General features: G+C 40.8%; 1 protein-coding gene across 2 annotated transcripts in view; it reads left to right on the forward strand.

Moving 5' to 3' along the window:
• The first annotated feature begins 2416 nt into the window (after positions 1 to 2416).
• The window catches only part of SMAD1 (SMAD family member 1), a 103065-nt gene continuing 86721 nt past the window's right edge, over positions 2417 to 18760 (forward strand). Inside the window, exon 1 of one of the 2 annotated variants that reach the window (XM_086889360.1) lies at positions 2417 to 3884. The gene's annotated coding sequence lies outside the window, so the exon portion shown is untranslated. The remainder of the gene's footprint in view (positions 3885 to 18760) is intronic. The other variant, XM_086889361.1, reaches the window with a different exon arrangement.

The raw sequence follows: 18760 nt of genomic DNA on the forward strand, positions 1-18760 counted from the left end.
CAGTTGCCCAGGGAGGTTGCGGATGCCCCATCCCTGGAAGTGTTCAAGGCCAGGCTGGATAAGGCTGTAGGCAATCTGGTCTAGTGGGAGGTGTCCCTGCACAGGGAAGTGGAGCTGGGACTAGATGATCTTTAAGGCTCACTCCAACCCTTTCACATTCTATGATTTTGTCTGAAATCTAACCACAGTATGTGGGGTTTGTGTGTTTAGTTAGGCTTTGCTTGGTTTGGGGTTTCCCCCAAAACAGATGAGATTGTAAGATTATTTTTTAACTCCATCCACTTGCAAGAAAGAAGATCAAAATAAAACAAAAATAATTAAATTAAAAATTAATTAATTTTAATTAATTAAAAATGGATTAATTAAAAATTTATTTTAAAATGCCACAGACATTCAGTATTTTTAATGTATTACTTGTATGCCACTCTTGTAAGATGCCCAAACATTTGTATCACAATTGCATGATTAAATTTTGCTTGGCATTGTAAACAGGATTTAGAAGGTTTTGATGCACAACATGTGACAAGAAAGGATGCTCTTCAAACTTGTAAGGCTGACAGTAATAAGCCTAGGGAGGGTGGTGACTTGAGATCCCTAGGTAATAATAATATTTATTATTATATATATTATAATAATATATTATACATTATTATAAAATTACTTAATAAACACAAGTTATTAGGCAGCCCAAGTCTAGTGCTCCACCAGCTCCTTACAAGCAGCATCGTTCCATCTTTCATAACAGAAGCTCAGGTTTGCCAGAAAGGAACAAGAAACAAATGCCAGTTCCTGGGATCTCTGTAGACAAGGAGAACAGAAAGTGAAAGAAGCGAAAGCAAAGCTCTACCCACAGCCAGACCTCCAAGACACAGGGAGCTAGTGAGGCAGCATGGGGATGGATATTTTAGACAAGGAAGGGGATAAAAATACCAGCAAGGGGCTGGAGGAAAAGCTCCAACTTCTCCCCAGAAGATGGGAAAGTTCATCTAACAAGGCTAAACTAAAAGCAATTGCTGCCACTGACTCAGGTGCCACATTAATTCAAGAAACTCAGCATAGCAGAGTCCTGCATGTAAGAGCTGCTTCTTCTGTAGAGAAAAGAGATTTGGAAAGATACTTTTGAGACCTATCAAACTGGTGTCCAGTTACAGAGTTTCTTAGGAATATTTTTCCTCCTATTTTTCCTCAGTCTATTTGTCATGTGAGAGGCAGAACTATGCTCTAATATTTAACAAATCTGTCTTCTCATATATTTCAGCCTTTTGTCATTGTGATTCTAAAGGCTGGTGAGGGGAAGGGCAAATGCCTTTCATCACATCTGTTAGACTCAAGAATGCCTATACACACTAGGCCATTCAGTATGTGACAAGATGTAAATGTGGTCCTGTTAAGTGAATACACAGAAAATTAGAGCATTAAAGTCTTCTAGTTGTCAGTATTTTAAAATCCTGCTCTTCCTGCAATCAGCCCCTTTAGCTGATCAAGTGATGACGACCCACAGATTTTTTTTTCCAAGTGCTGCTATACAAGAAACAATCCATTTCTAGAGGTTTAGTCCTCAATGAAGAAATCTACTCCATATGCAAATTTGCTAAGGCTCAAGGATAAATGCCTCCACCCAAAGGCACCTGAAACACCTCAGCATTAAAATAAATGCTCCATCAAGATAAGAATGACCAAATTATAACTCAGGAGTTATTACAGATGTTCTAATTAGAGTTCCTACAGATGCTCTCATTAGAGTTAATACAGATGTTCTAAATAACCAGTAGCTTTATTAACACTTTCAACCAGCACTTGTACCACGTGCAGCAGCTCCAGCCACGAGTTTCTCCTCTCACTGCCCATACCCTGAATCAGCCCAGGAAGCTGACTCAAGCTGAAAAAATTTTTTCAGGGGGAAAAAAAAAAAAAATAAAAATAAAAATCCAACTTTATCTTTAAACCAAGCTTGGTTTTGTGATCCAGGTCACGGTCTGCCTGTCCCAACACCTGGGCCAGCAACCTTGGGGAGAGCAGCCCGCTGTTCCCCCGCCTCGCGCGCGCCCTTTCCCGGTTCGCCACGCGCCTCCTCCCACCCGCAGGTCGGGCACGGGCGGCTCTGCGGGACAGGCCGGGGACAGGCACTCGGGCAGGGCCGGCCCCCCGGCCTCCCGCAGCCGCGGCTGCAGCCCCACCGTGCCCTGCCCGCCCGGCCGCCCCCCCCCGGCACCGGCACCGCCGGGGCCGCACTCCCGCTGCCGCCGGCTCATGGCACTTACCGGCCCCCTCCTCCTCTTCTCCCTACGGGCGATGCTGGCAGCGGCGGCAGCGCCTCACGCTCCTCGCCTCGCCGCGGCCCCGGCACTTCAATCTCCCGCGGCGGCCGCTCCGCCCGCGTCGCTCCCGGTGATGCGCCCGCTGCCAGCCCCGTCCCGTCCCGCCCTCCCGCCGCGCCGATCCCCCCCGCCCGCTGTTGGTTTGTCCCGCCGGCCACACCTGCGGCTCGCACCATTCGCCGTGCCGGGGGGGGCGCCGAGGTGGAAAAGAGGCGGGCGGGGGGCGCGCCCGGGCGCCGGGGCAGCGACCGGGATGTAGCGCTGGGATGTTGCGCTGGGATCCGGCCCCGGTCGGCTCGGAGGAGCCGAACAGTGTCCAGGGGAGCGTCAGGCGCCTCATGTCGTCCTCACCCGCAAGGCCCGCAGTGGTACAGCCGAGAAACCTCTCCTTCCCCTCACCCAGCAGGTCCCAGCGAGGGGCGGGAACTGCCATGTGCCGGCGCTTCCCTCGCTGCGCAGCCCGGCCGGAGCAGCCCGCTCCACCTCTGGGGTGCAACGCGAAACGCTTCTAAGCCTTTTCCCGACGGGCCATTTTTTTCTTAGTGAGGTAACAGCCCGGAAAACAGGTGTGGGGCAGGACAGGGGACAGCCCGCGTCACGCCGGCCGCAGGGATCACGCCACAGCCACACAGGTCGGAGGGGACATCCCACAGCCGCTTGCACTGCCAGATGGAGAAGGTGCTGCTGAAATGTGCCCTCTCTACGTGCGTGCAGTAATTGCGTATATTTCTGAAATATAACCATATAAAAATAGTGTATTCTCATATTTCATTGCTCTTCCTCGGAAATGCTCTAGCAAACATGAAAAAATACGCGAAATGTTTGCAAAGCAGTAGTGGGAAGGTTGTGAGAAGAGTAACCAAGTGTGTAGCAAATTCAACCATTTTCTTTGTCCCCTGACTGAAAAGGTTGTTCAGGCTGGGAACTGGAAAGCAGCGTGGCCAGCGAGGCGAGGGAGGGGATTCTGCCCCTCTGCTGTGCTTGGGGAGAGCCCACCTGCAGGGCTGCCTCGGCTCTGCGGCTCCCACCATCAGAAGGAGCTGCTGCAGCGAGTCCAGAGGAGAGGCTGTCAACTTGTTCAGAGGGTTGGAGCCCCTCTCCTGTGAAGACAGGCTGAGAGGATTGGGTTTTTTCAGCCTGGAGAAGGTTCTGGGGAGACCTTACTGCAGCCATTCAGCACCTGAAAGGAGCTACAAGAGAGCTGCAGAGGGATTTTTTACAAGGGCCTGTAGCAATAGAACAAGGGGACATGGCTTTCAACTGAAAGAGGGAAGGTTTATATTAGACACTAGGAAGAAATTCTTCACTCTGGGCGTGGTGAGACACTGGCACAAGTTCCCCGGAGAAGCTGTGGGTTCCCCATCCCTGGAATTGTTCAAGGCCATGTTTGACGGGACTCTGAGCAACCTGATCTAGAGGAAGGTGTCCATGCCTGTGGCAGAGGTGCTGGAGCTAGAACCCCTTCTATGATTCTGTAAGTCAGCTGTCCTGGCCATGCTCCCTCCCAGCTTTTTGTGCACTTCCTCACTGGCAGAGCATGAGACACTGAAAAGTCCTTGACTAAGGGTAAGCTTACTACTTAGCAACAACCAAAACATCAGAGTATTTTCTCATGCTGTATCCAAAACAGAGCATTGTACCAACTACTTTTAAAAAAAAAATTAACTCTATGCCAGCCAAAGACAGGACATCATGGCAGAAGTGTTGGAACTAGGTGATCTTCAAAGTCATTTTCAACCCAAACCATTCCATGATTCTGTGATTCTCTGATCAGCACTCAAACACATGATCAAGCCAAAGAGTTTAGGGACCATTAATAAATACATACTTCAAGCTAGCTAGCATGAATATTAATAGTGATGATAAAGCCTGGTGCTTAAGGGAACATAGTTTAAAAAAGAAAAAAAAAAAGAGGGTGATCTGGTTAGGAAAAAAAATATTTTAAGTTGTGTATTTGCTTAGTAGTCCATGATGAGATTTGTGTCCTGTCAAACCCCAGCCTGAGAGACAAAGGATGTTAGAGTTTGAGTTGTCCCAACCCCTTCTGAACTGAATCTGAACAGCCTGTTAAAGGTTTTAGTTTAATTCCTCCATGATACCATTTTATTTATGGATGTGTGAGGACTAACTTGGATTTATTTCTGCTGATGAAGACTAGACCTGGATTTCATGTCCCTCATGCAGAACAGAGGTGCAGTTATAGCAGAATATAGAAATGGTTGCATTATTCCTACATGCTGTTTATAGCTGACCGCATCTTTGTGCTTTATGCATGAGCCAAAGATTGTACACTCCCAGGATCTGCATTCCTGCAGTACATCTCAGGAAACTACAAAAATGCAGTCTGCTTGACTCTGAAATAATTATTCCTCAAAAATTTAGTAATCATGTAACATTTTGGCTTCTGGAGAGCTTTGATCAAGGCTAGAATTTTAAAAGCTTTAATGCCACATCAGATTCAAGCTGCTCAACATTCAGGTGGCCAGCACCCAAAAAGTGATGGGCTGATGGCACGGGCAGCAGCTTTATATCTCAGTACAACAGTGCTGAGAAGGGCTGGTTTGAGTTTGTGGAATGAATTCCTGTGGGAGCAACTAATTAATGCTGTCCCACATAGAATGAAAAAGACAGGATAAATGGGCTGCATGTGACATGATGGTCACACTTCTTAGTTATACCAGAAGTGTTTTTTACGCTGCTGTGGAAGGTGTAGCTTCAGATTCTGGGCAGAATATCCCATTCTCTAATTCTCAAATTAGTCTCTAATTTGGGGAAGAATATTTTCCTTGGTTGGATTTTATTTTAGACCAATGGTTACCACTCAGCATAACACAAATGACAAAAAGCATGTTGTGGTAAAAGCTGTTCCTTCCACCCTTGAGGAACACTTCATAAACTGTCTTGAAGATGGTGTTCTGAAGATTTGTAAAGTCAAGAACAGCTGAGAGTTGAGGCAAGAAGGTATTTGAGGTAAATTGAGGCTTTTAAAAGCTTTGGGAACTCATGAGTGGTTGTACTGTAAGCACAGAAGGAAGATGGCAGAACCATATCCATTTAAAACAGCGTTTTTAGTGGTTTAAGACTCGAACATGAGTAACTGTCTGTGAGCTGGGGGCTGCCACTTCAGGTAATGTGAACGGGTAGGTACATTGCACTAAAAAATTACTCTTTTCACAGTTTCTTTATGCTATCAGAGCTTTGTATAGGGTTAGTGTGCCAAGGTTTTGGCATAGGAAGCCCACAGGGGTGCCTTCTGCGAGAGGCTGCCAGAAGCTTCCCACACGTCCAAGGGAACCAATGCCATAATCCTGTTTACAGAAGTAACTGTGTGACTGCAGCTAGAAAAAAACAGGAGTCTGGCAGCAGTGTTTGCAGAAAAAATATTTCCTGTAGCTTGGAATGAGTAAACAGTAACACTTGGAGGAGTGCTTTAAATCAGTCGTCATGAAAATTAGTCTTAAGCCAGTGAACAGAAAAGTTTGGTTTAAAATTATTTTTTTATAGTAAATTACAGTTGTGTCTTAAAGACTGATTTTTAACTGTTTGGTAACCATTAAAATGTACTGATTATGGTCTTCATGCATACTTTACCATTTATTTTTGATAGCAAAGAGGATATGGTATAATTACACACATCTGACACATTTCAGACTTAAACATAACATTTTAATTTGTACATATATTTCACTATTTGGGAAGATGAGGACTGTTAAATTAATTTTTATTCTTTTTTCCCCCCAGGCAGTTATTACACTTTTACATGCGCCTCAGTATATGATACAGTTCTTACCAAACTCCTAGTGGATAAATATGGGAATTGAAAGAAAATAATGAGGGAAAAAAACCCTCTTTATAGTTGCTTTTGGTTGAATAGGATTACTGTAAATGCATTTGGTCTTTCTTCTTAAGGAGATTGTCTAAATATGTTTTGCATTGAAAAAGATTTTATTAAAAAAATTGAAGTATACTTGCAGGAAGAGAACGTGATTGGTTCATCAGTTGTTCTAGTGTGTAGAACTAGTAGAGATCATCCTGTAATCTCCACCTCTTGTTTATTTATGGATGGAAATAATGAAAAAAAACCAAAACAAAACAGCAGAGGTAATCCATTTAAGCAAGCTGGTTGAATGAACAGAAATGAAGGGAATACTGCCACCTTGCTTACAGAAAAAGATGCTTGTCAGAAAGTGGTTCAACGCTTCAGCAAATCAAGATTAATCCTTCAGCAGCTTGAAGAGAACATCCATACTTCCTAATAATGCTACTTCTGTAGTATTAGTATTATTCCTTTGTTTTGCAAAGCAAACACGTTTAAAATTAAATTTCAAATCAATCAACCTGATTGATTTTATTTTTATTATTTTATTTTAGAAACCCAGAGAAGTTAGCAGGGAAGAACTATTTTTTTGCCTTACATTTAAATTAGGCACAAAATCAGAATCTTCCAGGAACCAGGTACCTCTCTTCGTGTGTAAGGAGGCTGTGTGTGATTGGGGAAGCCTGTCTTTTTACAAGGCAAGAAAAAAATATCATTAAAATATATAAATATCTGATACTGCTGCAGCATATTTATTCTTTGAAGTGTTTTGGAAGGGGTAGCAATTCGTAGCAGTATCAACTTTGTTTAAAGTAAGTGTGAGCGCATGAAATTATATTCATTAATAAAATCAGGATGTCACGTTACTAATAGAGCTCTAGTGGTAAATAGTAAAAATACAGAGATGGACTTGTAAGAGCCAATCTTTCTGAGTAATGTCTTTTTTTATCTATATTTTGGCATTCCAACTCTAGCCTTCTGTTGCCTCTGCTGTTCTGAGCCCCAGATCGAGTGAAAATCCGCGGCATTTATAGGGCAGTGGTTTTCCTCTGGCTGGTGCGGCCGGGGGCCTGGGCTGTAGTTCAGCTTTTGGTCGTTAGATGCCGGCAGCTCCCCGGGAATTTTGGGTGTTCAAGTGTGAGGTGAGAGCGCAACAGGGACTTCGGACTGGTGTTTTGGTAGAGGAATACAGGCAGTGCACTCCATGCGTGCTGTCTGACTCAAAAAAAACCCCAAACACAATCTCCCTCCCCCAGAAAAACCCAACAAAACAAACCAAAACCACACCACAACAGAAAAAGAGATTTTTGACTGAAAATGGAGGATGCAGCCCAGCTCCAGAACAATAATGTCCATTTCTCTGAGCCCAGTCTGTCCCCAGCCATTGTACTACAACAACTCTGAGGTGTAAATAACGCAGCAGGGGACTGTCAGGTTGTTCTCCCATTTATTCTGCCTCTGCCAGCTGAGTACAGGCACAGAGCTGCACTGTTTTGCTGGCTTGATGCCACAAGAGGCTCTTTGTATGCATTAGTGGCTCCCTGTGCTGTGGCACGGTTAAGTCCCACTGTTGATGTGTGCAGGGACAGAATTATGTGCTTGTGATTAAGATAATGCAAAGGAGTGCCACTGATAGCACCTGCTTTGCTGAAAATACCACTGTGTTCCTGAGTTTGTCAGTGACTGGGAGTGATGCTCTTTGAAACTATGGATTTCCCACAGGCTGTGTTGCATTTCAGTGGGATACAGGCCTTCTGCATATTTTCAAGTGCAACATTCATGTGCACTTTTTGTAAGAGTTAGTATTAATTCAGCTGATGATGACACTTCGGGGCATTTAAACTGTGTATGCCTCTACTACAGGATGTTTTCAGTGATTAGCCAAGTTAACTGAATAATGCATTAACTGAAAAGGAAAACAATTAAGTAAGGCTGCCGTAGTTAACAATGTGCAGTTCCTCCCTTACTTTTAAGGGAGGCCCTAAAAGTAAAGGCTTAAGAGACCTTTTAAGCTTTTTACATCTCGGTCTCAAAGCGCAGAACTTCTTGAACAAGAGCTTCCCTATCCATTTTGCAGATGAGGAAACTGGAACAACAAAATTTGATATGTACATGAGGAAGTGTATATATATTTGATATATTTGATATATCATGCAGGAAGTGTCTGATACATCTGGAAATGCAGCCTGGGTGGGTTCCTGATCTCTATTCTTGTGCCTTTGCCGCCACATTAATTTTTCCATTTGCTGGACAGCTTTATATGGTAATAGAGGCGTTGCTGTTTTTCACAAGACAGTCTGAGCTGGTGTCCGGATTAGAACAATGGCCATGACAACTGTTTTCTCTTTGATAAAGTACCATAAAAATGCACAGTGCTTTCAAGCAAGCACATGTGTCAACAAAAAACGCAATGCCTGTTGCTTGACTTAAAAGTTTCCTTTGTGAGCATTGAGTTCAGACTTCACAGGATGCTAGTCCATGGATTTCCACTGTTTTTTTCTGAAGTCAATGAGGCTGCAGCTGTATAAGTGAAGTCTGAATTTTGCCTTTAGTTTCAAAGTAAGCATTTAATAATCAAGTAGACATCAGGGTGTATTTTGTGCTGGCGTTTAATGATATGCAGCACTGCATTTGAGAAGGCTTTCACTGCAGCTGTGTCTCAGCTTGACTTGCAAGGTTGCTAAAGGAATGTCTTTTTCTTGTGCCATATTTGTCTTGCTCTTTTTTTTTTTTTTTTTTTCAATATATTTGCTTTAGAGAACAGAACCAGACTTAAGCATCTGTTTCTCAATGAGGTTGGGTATTTTTGGGGGGATGTGGGGGTGTTTTCACCCAGTGTTACAGATGGTTTCACTAAAGAACGTAACAGTTAACTGAGTAGCCCAAGGTGATTCAGTGAACTGATGCTAAAAATGTTAAATTCTTCTGGCTCCTTGTCTTTTAAACTTGTCCAGCCACTAAATCATATGGGCTCCCAAACAAAATGAAACTTTGGGAACTGGAAGTCACTTTTCATACTGTCTAATTGCCATTCTCATGTGGGAAAATTAGTCTAAAAAACCTGCCTGGGAATGCTACCGAAATTGTTTTAATAATGTTAAACAAACTCCTTGCATCAAATAATTTATTATCTGTTGACAGTAATTCACACAGAGTATACATAGGAAGAGTTGAGCATGTTTTACTGGACCAAAGCAGGAGTGTGTGAGGTGATGTTATATTGATCTGCCCAGCAGAAAACAGATGCTGTTTAAGAAAAAGACAACAGTTTCTGCCAGTATAGAAACAAAGGGAAGAATTCTCTCAGAAAAGCATCTTTTCTCGTATAATGATTTTAAAAGACAAATATTTCCAGTTACTCAAAATTTTTCTTTCCAGCAATTATTCAAAGGCTTTCTTCTCTCTATGCTTTTCCCTTTCCCATTCTTTCTGTTCCAGTTAGGAAAGTGTTATGATAACCAAGACAGTTTGAGGCAGTAAGTGAGGAAAGGTTTGTGATGAGAATTTGTTATTAGACTGATAGAGTGGTAAAAAAATAACCATAGTTTAAGACACAGGTGTGATCTGGGGAAAGATTTGTTTGTTCAGTACCTTATCTGTGTTTGTTACTGTGTCACCTGGTGTAATAAAAGAAAAAAACTCCAAAACCTTGACATTTAATTTCCATTTGTCTGTCCAATTTCTCTGCCCATCCTCTGTTTTCAACTCTGAAAACAAAGGGTGAAACAAATGGAGACAAAATATGGAGAAAGTTGAATAGAAAGAGAATGCTAAAACTTTTTTCTTACATATTCATGGTGGGAGAGTTGTTGTTTGCTTTTGGTAGAGGGAGATGACTTCCAGTAGCAAAACATTGCTTAAAACCAAATGAGAAAATGCATAAATAAATTTTGCATATAAATTTATGTAAGACAAAACCCATTAAATGAAAATACGTACCTCAGTTTAAAGTTGATCTCACATCTTTGTGTCTTTTAAAAAATGCCAATTTATTTTGCACACCAACTTTTAAAACAAATTATGTTTCTTTCAGTTATGTGGCTTACAATGTAGTATTAGCTACTGATGTAAAGGTATCTTCCCCACATTTCTTCTTATTTCTTTTCACTTTCTTAAAATACAAACTGTTTTATGTAAATGCTTCTCTAAATAAAAATCTTTCCTGATTTGTTAATGAAAGGAAGATAAAGATGTCTATTCCAAGATGGGCTGACACAGCTGTTGCATAATCAACTATTTCAGGATAACGATTCTTGCTCAGATAGGCTTTTCCAGAACAAAAAATCGGTTTACTCCAAAATAATAAATCTTTTTCCAGAGTAGAATTACTCTTCACTGATTAGGCTCTTGTGTGCTGAAATAAAATGCTTACCTGAGAATAGGTGGTTCAACCAAATAACCCCTTTGTAACAAGTATTTTTGTTAGTTTCTCTGGTGCAGCTCAGGTAAGATGTTGGCATTCCCAAGGTTTTGATAAAAGGGGAAATTATATAAGTTTTTACTGAAACAAGTGCCTACCTGGCTCACTGTATCATTCCTAACTCACTGAGACAGACAGTATGGAATTTCAGAAGAACAGTAATTGGGAGATATTTCTCTACAGCAAAATGTTATGGTTCAGGTGGAGATTGCTTCACTTCTCGTTCAGTAACATTCACATTCCATTCTCTTCAACATTATCTTATCTACTCTAGCAACAAACTCAGCTGATGTGTTTGGCTGGCACTGTTCACTTCTGCTTTGAGTCTTGGCCACTGGAATTTTTAACATTTCCAAAGGGGTTTCCAGGGGTTACAGTCTCAGAGCCCTTCCTGCTGACCAGCAGATCATCATCTCATCCAGATAGTAGTCCAATGCTCAGGCAGCAGAGTGGTGACTGAGGGAGACAGATAATGGTCTTCTGCTAGATTAATCACATAATTTCTGTCAAATTACTCAACTTTCCTCCACTGGCACTGGAACTGAGACTGTCTCTATTCCCGACAAAGAGTATTCCCCTATCTTTGGCTGTATTTTAAGCTTTTCCAACTTGTGCAGGCTATCTCTGCCTATTATTTTTCTGACATCATACATTTTGCTGTCAGTAATCCTGCAACACACAAATAATTTGTTTTTTATGTCTGTAATTTATGCTCCAGAGTTGAGTAAATTGCTGCACTTCAGACCCAATCCAAAGTCTAATTAAGTCATTGGAAACATTCCAGTTGACTTCACTAGGCTTTACATCAGGACCATAAGTAGTACTTGCCTGCCACTGAGTCAGAACTTATAAAAGGCAAACAAAGCAGAGCACTTTTTTTACCATTCTTAGTCAGAAAATGCCAAGGTAAGGGAAAACAGCAAAAAATAATCCAACTAGTTTAAATTGCAACTCTTTCAGCTCCTAGTCATAAATAGTGCTTCATTCAATTTAAAAAACAATAAAAAAATCTACTTTAGCATCACTACATTGAAGGATTTATGATGAAGTTTCTTTAATTTCTGGTTGGGTTTTTTTCCTTTATTTTAATTGCCTATTTAGTGGATTCTATATCATGCTAACATGAGTAAAGCTCTTGTGATTGCTAAACGTTGCTTTTATTTTCAAAGTCTCATTTTACATGTTATGGACAGAAAAGTACTGCAGCTAACACCAAACGTGTAACTCAGTTGATGGACAAGAAAAATTAAAAGGATAAGAAAAAACCCCAATATTTATTATTTCTTCTACAGAATTCAGATAGCAGTGTGAGAAACAGAGACTCTTGCTCCTCCTAGTAATGCTAACAATTGTGCAAACCGCTAAACCTCTCTTGAAAAAACTGAACTTGAAATGTTTAAAAGAAAAAACCCACCACACTGATTTTTTTCCCCCAGAGGTGCAGCAGATTCTGTAAGGTAAACAAGCTGTAGCACTGTGCTGTGGGTGCAGGTGGCTAATTAGTGCTCATCCCTATCTTTAATCCCAGGGGAAGGGAGAAAATCTTTTAAATCTCTCTATCAAAAATGGATGTAGTCAAGCTTGAAAGGAGGCCATGACAAGCTGACTGTAGAAGCTGTGTGAACAGTTAATTCAATTAGATCTTTAATGCAAATATCTTTGGAATACAGTTGCATTTGCATATCCCTCAGCTAGGACTTAAGTCAACATTTTTAGTACATTTTTCAGCATTCACTCAAATTAAATTAGTGAAACATTTGTGAAATGTAACTTCAGCATCTAGAAAACAACAGATTAAAATACCATTTATGAACTAAATTAAAAAGAATATGAACTGAGTTTTAGGGTGCCAGGGAAGAATCTGAAGAACCTGCCACAATCCAAAGAGCTGGATTCTCACTATTCTAAACAGGTCATATAAGGTCAGATTCACAGATTTAATTAGGTGTCTAATTTCCTTTGGCCTTCTTAGTGATGTTACAAGGATCTGGTTCCTAGCTTTGCGGGTCTTGGTTCTGTGGATGTTTTTCTCGACAGCATGTCCTCAAAAACAGAAAAATAGGGAAGGGGAGGAGGAGAGCTTTTAATGTTGGATCAGCTCTCTGCTCTGGTTTATTATTAATTTCCACAAACAATCGCCGTAGAACAAACAGGGTGTGGGCACAGCCGTGGAAGTGATCAGGGATGAGGAAAGGGGGATGGAAGCACTTAGCTCTGCCCGTGTGACAAGTAGCCTTGGAACCGGAGAGCTTCATCTCCTCAGGCCTCATCTACACCACAAAGTTTTCCAAGCAAAGTTGCCTCATGTTCCCACACAAGTTTGTAAAGCTGGCAAAATAAAACCCTTGCTCTGGGTGAAACTTCCCATAGCACAGCGGCCCTCAGCCACCAACCACTTTGGTCATGACATGGCAGCAGTGGGGCCCAGGAGCTCCTGCAAATAGCAAACATTTTTTAAGCAGTCATTTTTTTATATAGAGGTGCATATCTAACAGGTCTTCTGAGAGGTGATGGCAAAGTGTTCTGGTTATATAGATAATACCTACTGCTGTTTTGTTCCATTTTTCTATGGAAGTGAGCCCTTTGCAGTCAGACTGCTTGTTACTGGTACTGTACACTGTAATAATCTTTAAATGCTTTCTATCAGGAAAATCTTCCATTTAAGGACAACATGTAAATCATAGTTATCAAGTGTGAAATACCCAAGTTTAAAAAAAGAGAAAACATTTTTTATTCCCATATGGGAATGAGAGGAATGAGAGAAAAAAAAGCATTTTCTCTCTGTGAGCAGGTTTCCAATTGAATTGCATTGAGACACTTGTCTATTGGTGTTATAGCACTTACATTGCATGGTGACTGATACTGCATTGCTTGGTAACTGTTTGGACAGGAAAAACAATGTAGTAGAGAAGCAGAAACACCTGCAGTAAACCAGCTTGGTGCACACAACAGCAGGAAATCCTTGTGAATGCAACAAGCGCACGAGGTAGATACCATAGCAAAGAAGCCAAAACCAGGGTAAATATTTTGTGCTAATTTCCTTATGCAAGATACTTGGATCAGTTGCAGGCTCCTGTGTTTAAGCCAACAACATGTTTCTTTTCTGTGAACACTGACAGTGGCATGTGGTTATGCAGAGAAGTCCTCACCAGGGAAAGCAGTGGAACTGAATGAAAAGTTTGTTCTTGTTTCTCACACAATGTTCAATCAAATACACTAAATGGAGAGAATGGGTTTATTTTTAAAGCTTTATTTGTTGTCTGAAGAATGTCTGCTGCACAAATAGGATGACTGTTTGCATTTTGGAGCTGGCATTTTTCTGTTATATCAGTTCAATTCTAGAAATGCTCAGTTAGATTTGCACAGGAGCATTCTAAGTCCTCACAATGTCTGCATTTAGTGGAAAATTGGGAAACTAGGCCACGACATACAAATGTGTGCATCTGTACTAATATAGGCTAGGCTAAGGCATTCACAAACTTTTGATAGTAATTCTCATTCTGATGGCAGCTGCTGAGAACTTTGTGGAACAACAGCCTGATTTGGAAAAAGAAGACCAAAATATGCATAATTTCAAAATTAGGAAGGCTTCTGCTCTTGGTTTATGTTATTACCCTTCTTTATACAGAAGTATCAGTAAACACACTATCATGATAAATTTTATCTCAGTCATAATGAATGTGGTTCTCTCCTCATCCTTGACTATAGCTATATAAACCATTATTATCAAAAGAACAGAAAAAGCTAAGAAATCTTTTCATACTTCTTCACTGACTCCATCCTCATCAAAATATGTTATTGCTGTTATCTGCACATCATTTTTCCTGAGATCGTAATTTCTGTCAATTTTGAGTTTAAGATCTCTTTTAGACACTGATCAGATTGGCCCTTTATTTCAGCTAAAAGCCCTTACTCTGTGATTCTGTGATTATATAGATTTAAAAACCTTTTTCTTAAAACATTTCTAAAGATCCTTTACAAATTGCAATAGCTACTGTTGATAGATACAGGATGTAACACTATGGAATAACTATTTTATAAGAAGAGAAATAATGAACAAGCAATTCAACCCTGCAGCACTAGCCCTTCTTTACTATCAAATCTTTCCATATGCTTTCAAACACCACTTCTATCTAGACTCTGCAAAATTTGAAAATAATGTAACTTTAGACTGAGAAATGTTGTCCCTGTCAGCTGTAGTGAGAATAATGTACAGGAAAAGGTGATGTAATGATCATATCACTTACATTATTCTCTCCCTAATGAATAATCTTCCACACTGAGGATGAGCTCACTTACTATTATTGGAGCCACATCTGTAGGCCACAGCACACTCTGCTGAATGTAGCAGAGTTTTGATGCTGTATAATCTGTCTGTAGCTAACACTTTTCATTAGAATTGCAAAACCATTATACGTACTACATATGGAGTAAATTTTTCTCATGAGGAATTGGACAGAATCAAAGAAACAAAGCTTTTATTCACAGCAGTTGTACTTGGGATTCACACACTTCCTAAGCACAGCTATGTCTTTCTTTGAAAACCAGTCCCAGACTATTATTAGTTTGAAACATCTAAAACATGTGATGGATGTTTTTTGTTCTTATTTCAGCCAGAGCTCACATGATCAGTATAGTAGTCTGATTTCAAACTAAGGATAGAAAAATCTTCCCTATTTCCATTCCTATTCCTATTTGTACCTTCAGTTGCAGACAGTCTGTGTGCTCAGTTGTGCAACTGTGTAACTGACTTATGTAATGTACTTTCTGTAAATGATGAATCATATTCTTTTTTATACCTGGTAATATGAGCACGGCTGGGAGTCAATTTGGAACTCAAGAAATAACATAATTAGAGCCACTGAGTAATGTAATTCTGTATTACAAATGTCTTGAATACACAAGCTTTTATTAATATTAATGAAGCAAGACTGGACAAGGAAGAATACAGTGTGTGTAGAAGTATAAAATAAATAGTCTGTCCCATAGAATAGGCACATTCCCTTATGCTGTTCTGTTCATGCATCCAATCCAGTAATTGTACTGGCTGGAAGGAATACTGGGAACGTTTTAGGCTCTGATTCAGGAAAGGGTTAAGCACATGCTTAAAATGGCACGTGTTTCTGTGTGTTTTGCTGAGTGTAGTACTAGCAGCAGAACATAAGAGACCAGATTGCCTTTTTGTGGTGGCAGTGTGTGTGTGTCTGTGGGAGCAGTGTTTCTATGGATAACTATAAATTTCTCATTTAAGTAGGAATGGAGTTTTCTCATTTCAGTGTTTTGGCTCTGTACTCATAAAATCGGTTATAGAAATCAATTTTCATAAAAATTTTTGAACTAAAAATATATCAAGGATTGCAAAGGAAACTTGAAAAACATTCCTCTTCCAAATATGGTCCTAACACTGGGATCTTCCCCCTTAGCCAAACCACCTGTCATCACAAATCCCAAACTAGACTTATTTATGTGTGCCCCCTGGTACACAGGCAACCCCTTGTGCAAGCAGTAGTTACACCGTTCCAGATTAGGGAAGTTTGCCTCCAGGGGCAGTGATGGCTCCCTCAGGCTGCCCCACACTGACATGGATGTCCCCATTCTCACAACAACTCTCCCAGCTCCCAGACCCCCTCGACTGCTCCGGAGCCCTCTGGCTCCCCGTGTCCCCTCACAGAAGGAGCCTGTGCTGTCCCTATGTGTGCAGGTAAAGTGGATGAGTTGCTGGCCTGATCTGTGGCCCAGATATGCACCCGGATATCCTCTCTGTGGAGAGTTCTTCCCAGGTGACTCCTGCTGGACGCTGGAGCAGTTTATCACATTTGTGCTGAGGTCTGCTCCATCATCAGGACTTGCTGGACTGTGGTAACAGAAAAGTTCCCGGTTTGGATTCAGCCTAGGAGGTACCATAGCTCCTTGAGGATTGCCTGCCTTCTATCCCTGTGATTATCTGTGGGAATGAAGCACCAACAACTGGCATTAGTGGAAGCTGGGCCACTCACTGTGAGAAAGACATTGACTGGACTGGAGTGAGTCCAGAGAAGGACGACATATCTGCTGAAGGGTCTGAGGCACAGGTCTGGTGAGGAACAGCTGAGGGAGCTGAGGATGTTTAGCTTGGAGAAAAGGAAGCTCAGGGATGACCTTTTCACTCTCTACAAATGCCTGAGAGAAGTTTGGGAGGTGGCCTCTTCTCCCAAGTAACAAGCAACAAAATAGCCTCAGGCTGTGCCAGAGGAGGCTGAGATTGGACTTTAGGAAAGATGGTGAAGGGTGGTGGCTGTGCTTCCAGGCAGTGGAACAGTCTGCCCAGGGAAGTAGTGGAAGTATACTTGGAAGTGTTCAAGAAACATATGGTTGTGCCACTTGGGGTCATGTTTTAGTGGTGGATTTGGCAGTGCTGGCTTAACAGAGGGACTTGATGATCTTAGAGGTGTTTTCCAGTGTTATCAATTCTGTGATTCTGTAATCCTATGTGTAGAAATTCTCATTTGCTTACTAAAATTTGAACTGGACTCATTGCAATGCAGTGACATTTTGTCTTCCTCTCTTATGCTTAACTGGTCATCTATCACTTCCATCACAAAACATTTTAAACTTTAATTTTTGGGATATTGATGTTTCTTCTAGATTTACTAATCAGAGCCACAGTGCTTGCCTTGACACATTTTATAAACATTTTTTATGTTCTGTTTCTATTAGCTCTCTTTCTCCTAGCTGTCTCCTCTCCATTTCCTTTGAGAGGCATCAAGACTGTTCCTCTGCCCTATTTCAAGACCTGAATAATTCTACAAAATTAATGCATGATGTCAAGTATGGGTAGAAATAAGCCATTATGTCCCTCATCACTGTATTAGTCATTGATTTATTCAGCTCACTCTCAACCTTCATACAAATATATCACATCTTATAAAATTTCTGTCTGTTGCTATTTTTAGTGGATAAACATAAGCCAACAAAATAAACATTTCCATTCCATAGTATGAGATAGAACGGAGGAAAATATATTTGGTTCCTCCTATTTATTTCAGTTGTCCAAGTATTTTTTTTCTCAGTGTTTGTGTCTAGTTTTTGCCTGTGTAGACATATTTCTATAAATTGTAGAACAGGTCAGTTTTATTCTGTGCAGTGCAACACCAAGTGAAAGCATCAGCTTCTACACTCTGACTACAAGCCAGTGACTAATTTTCCTCTCTCTCAGCCTGCAAAATATTCAGAAGTATATACATGTATATATGTGCATTTTTTAACTACAATATATTTTTTCAGGGAATGTGAAATTTCTATAATTGCACCAATGGGCGCAATAAAATAAGAGTACAGATGATTTCAGCTTGCACAGAGTGAAAGAAGTTTGTTTTCCCGTAGTGCAGCAGGTAAGGAAAACACATGAAACCTTTTTGTTGAAAAGGGATGATGTTTCCACGTGTTTTACAAAAAGTACTTGTTTTGTAGATTTTCTTAGTTCCACGAAAAAAAAAATCAGTCCCAAGAAGAATGAATGGAATGCAAAATAGAAATTAATCTCTTTACTGTAAAGAAAATAGTGAGGGGGTAGAAGTAGATAAGTCAGAGACACTGGTCAGGCTGCTTTTGTTCCCTTCAGTCCTGCTTCAGCATTTACTTCCATGCCTCATTTCCAATCTCAAAGCTGGATTGTCTGCAGCAATGCTTGAAAGAGATTTTTTTTTTCCTTGATTTGCAATTTTTCAGTCAGTCCTTAATAAACCGGTGAATGACTTGCAAAAAACATGTGATGACAATGTGCTTTCTTAGAAGCATCTGACATTGAAGTATCTGCCATGCAATCTGGAGTTTTTTGAAAAGTCAGGAGACTGCTTACTGCCTGTTATGCTCTATAGTAAAAGACAGTCCAAAAAAGAAGGTAAGTCATTGGAATTCTGGTATGGCTATAAAAAGAAACCTTCTTTCAAGCATAAAAATTATGAGTTCAGCTTTTATTCCCCCCTGTAAGAATCCAGATTAAATAGTTTCTGAAGTAAATCTAAATGGTTTTGTTTGAAAATCAGATTGAAAACCTCAACATCTTGCATGATTTAAGTGCTTTCTTATTCCATTTGGGTTTGACATACCACAAGAGTCAGACACTTTTGTGTTCATGTTTCAGTAAGCACATTATTCAGGATAAATCAGTATTTACACATGAAGTGTCTTCACAGTTAATGTTAAAAGGCAGATACTTCTGGGCTT

This window comes from Cyanistes caeruleus, chromosome 5 (assembly GCF_971803275.1).
Source record: "Cyanistes caeruleus chromosome 5, bCyaCae1.hap1.1, whole genome shotgun sequence".
Lineage (NCBI taxonomy): Eukaryota > Metazoa > Chordata > Aves > Passeriformes > Paridae > Cyanistes > Cyanistes caeruleus.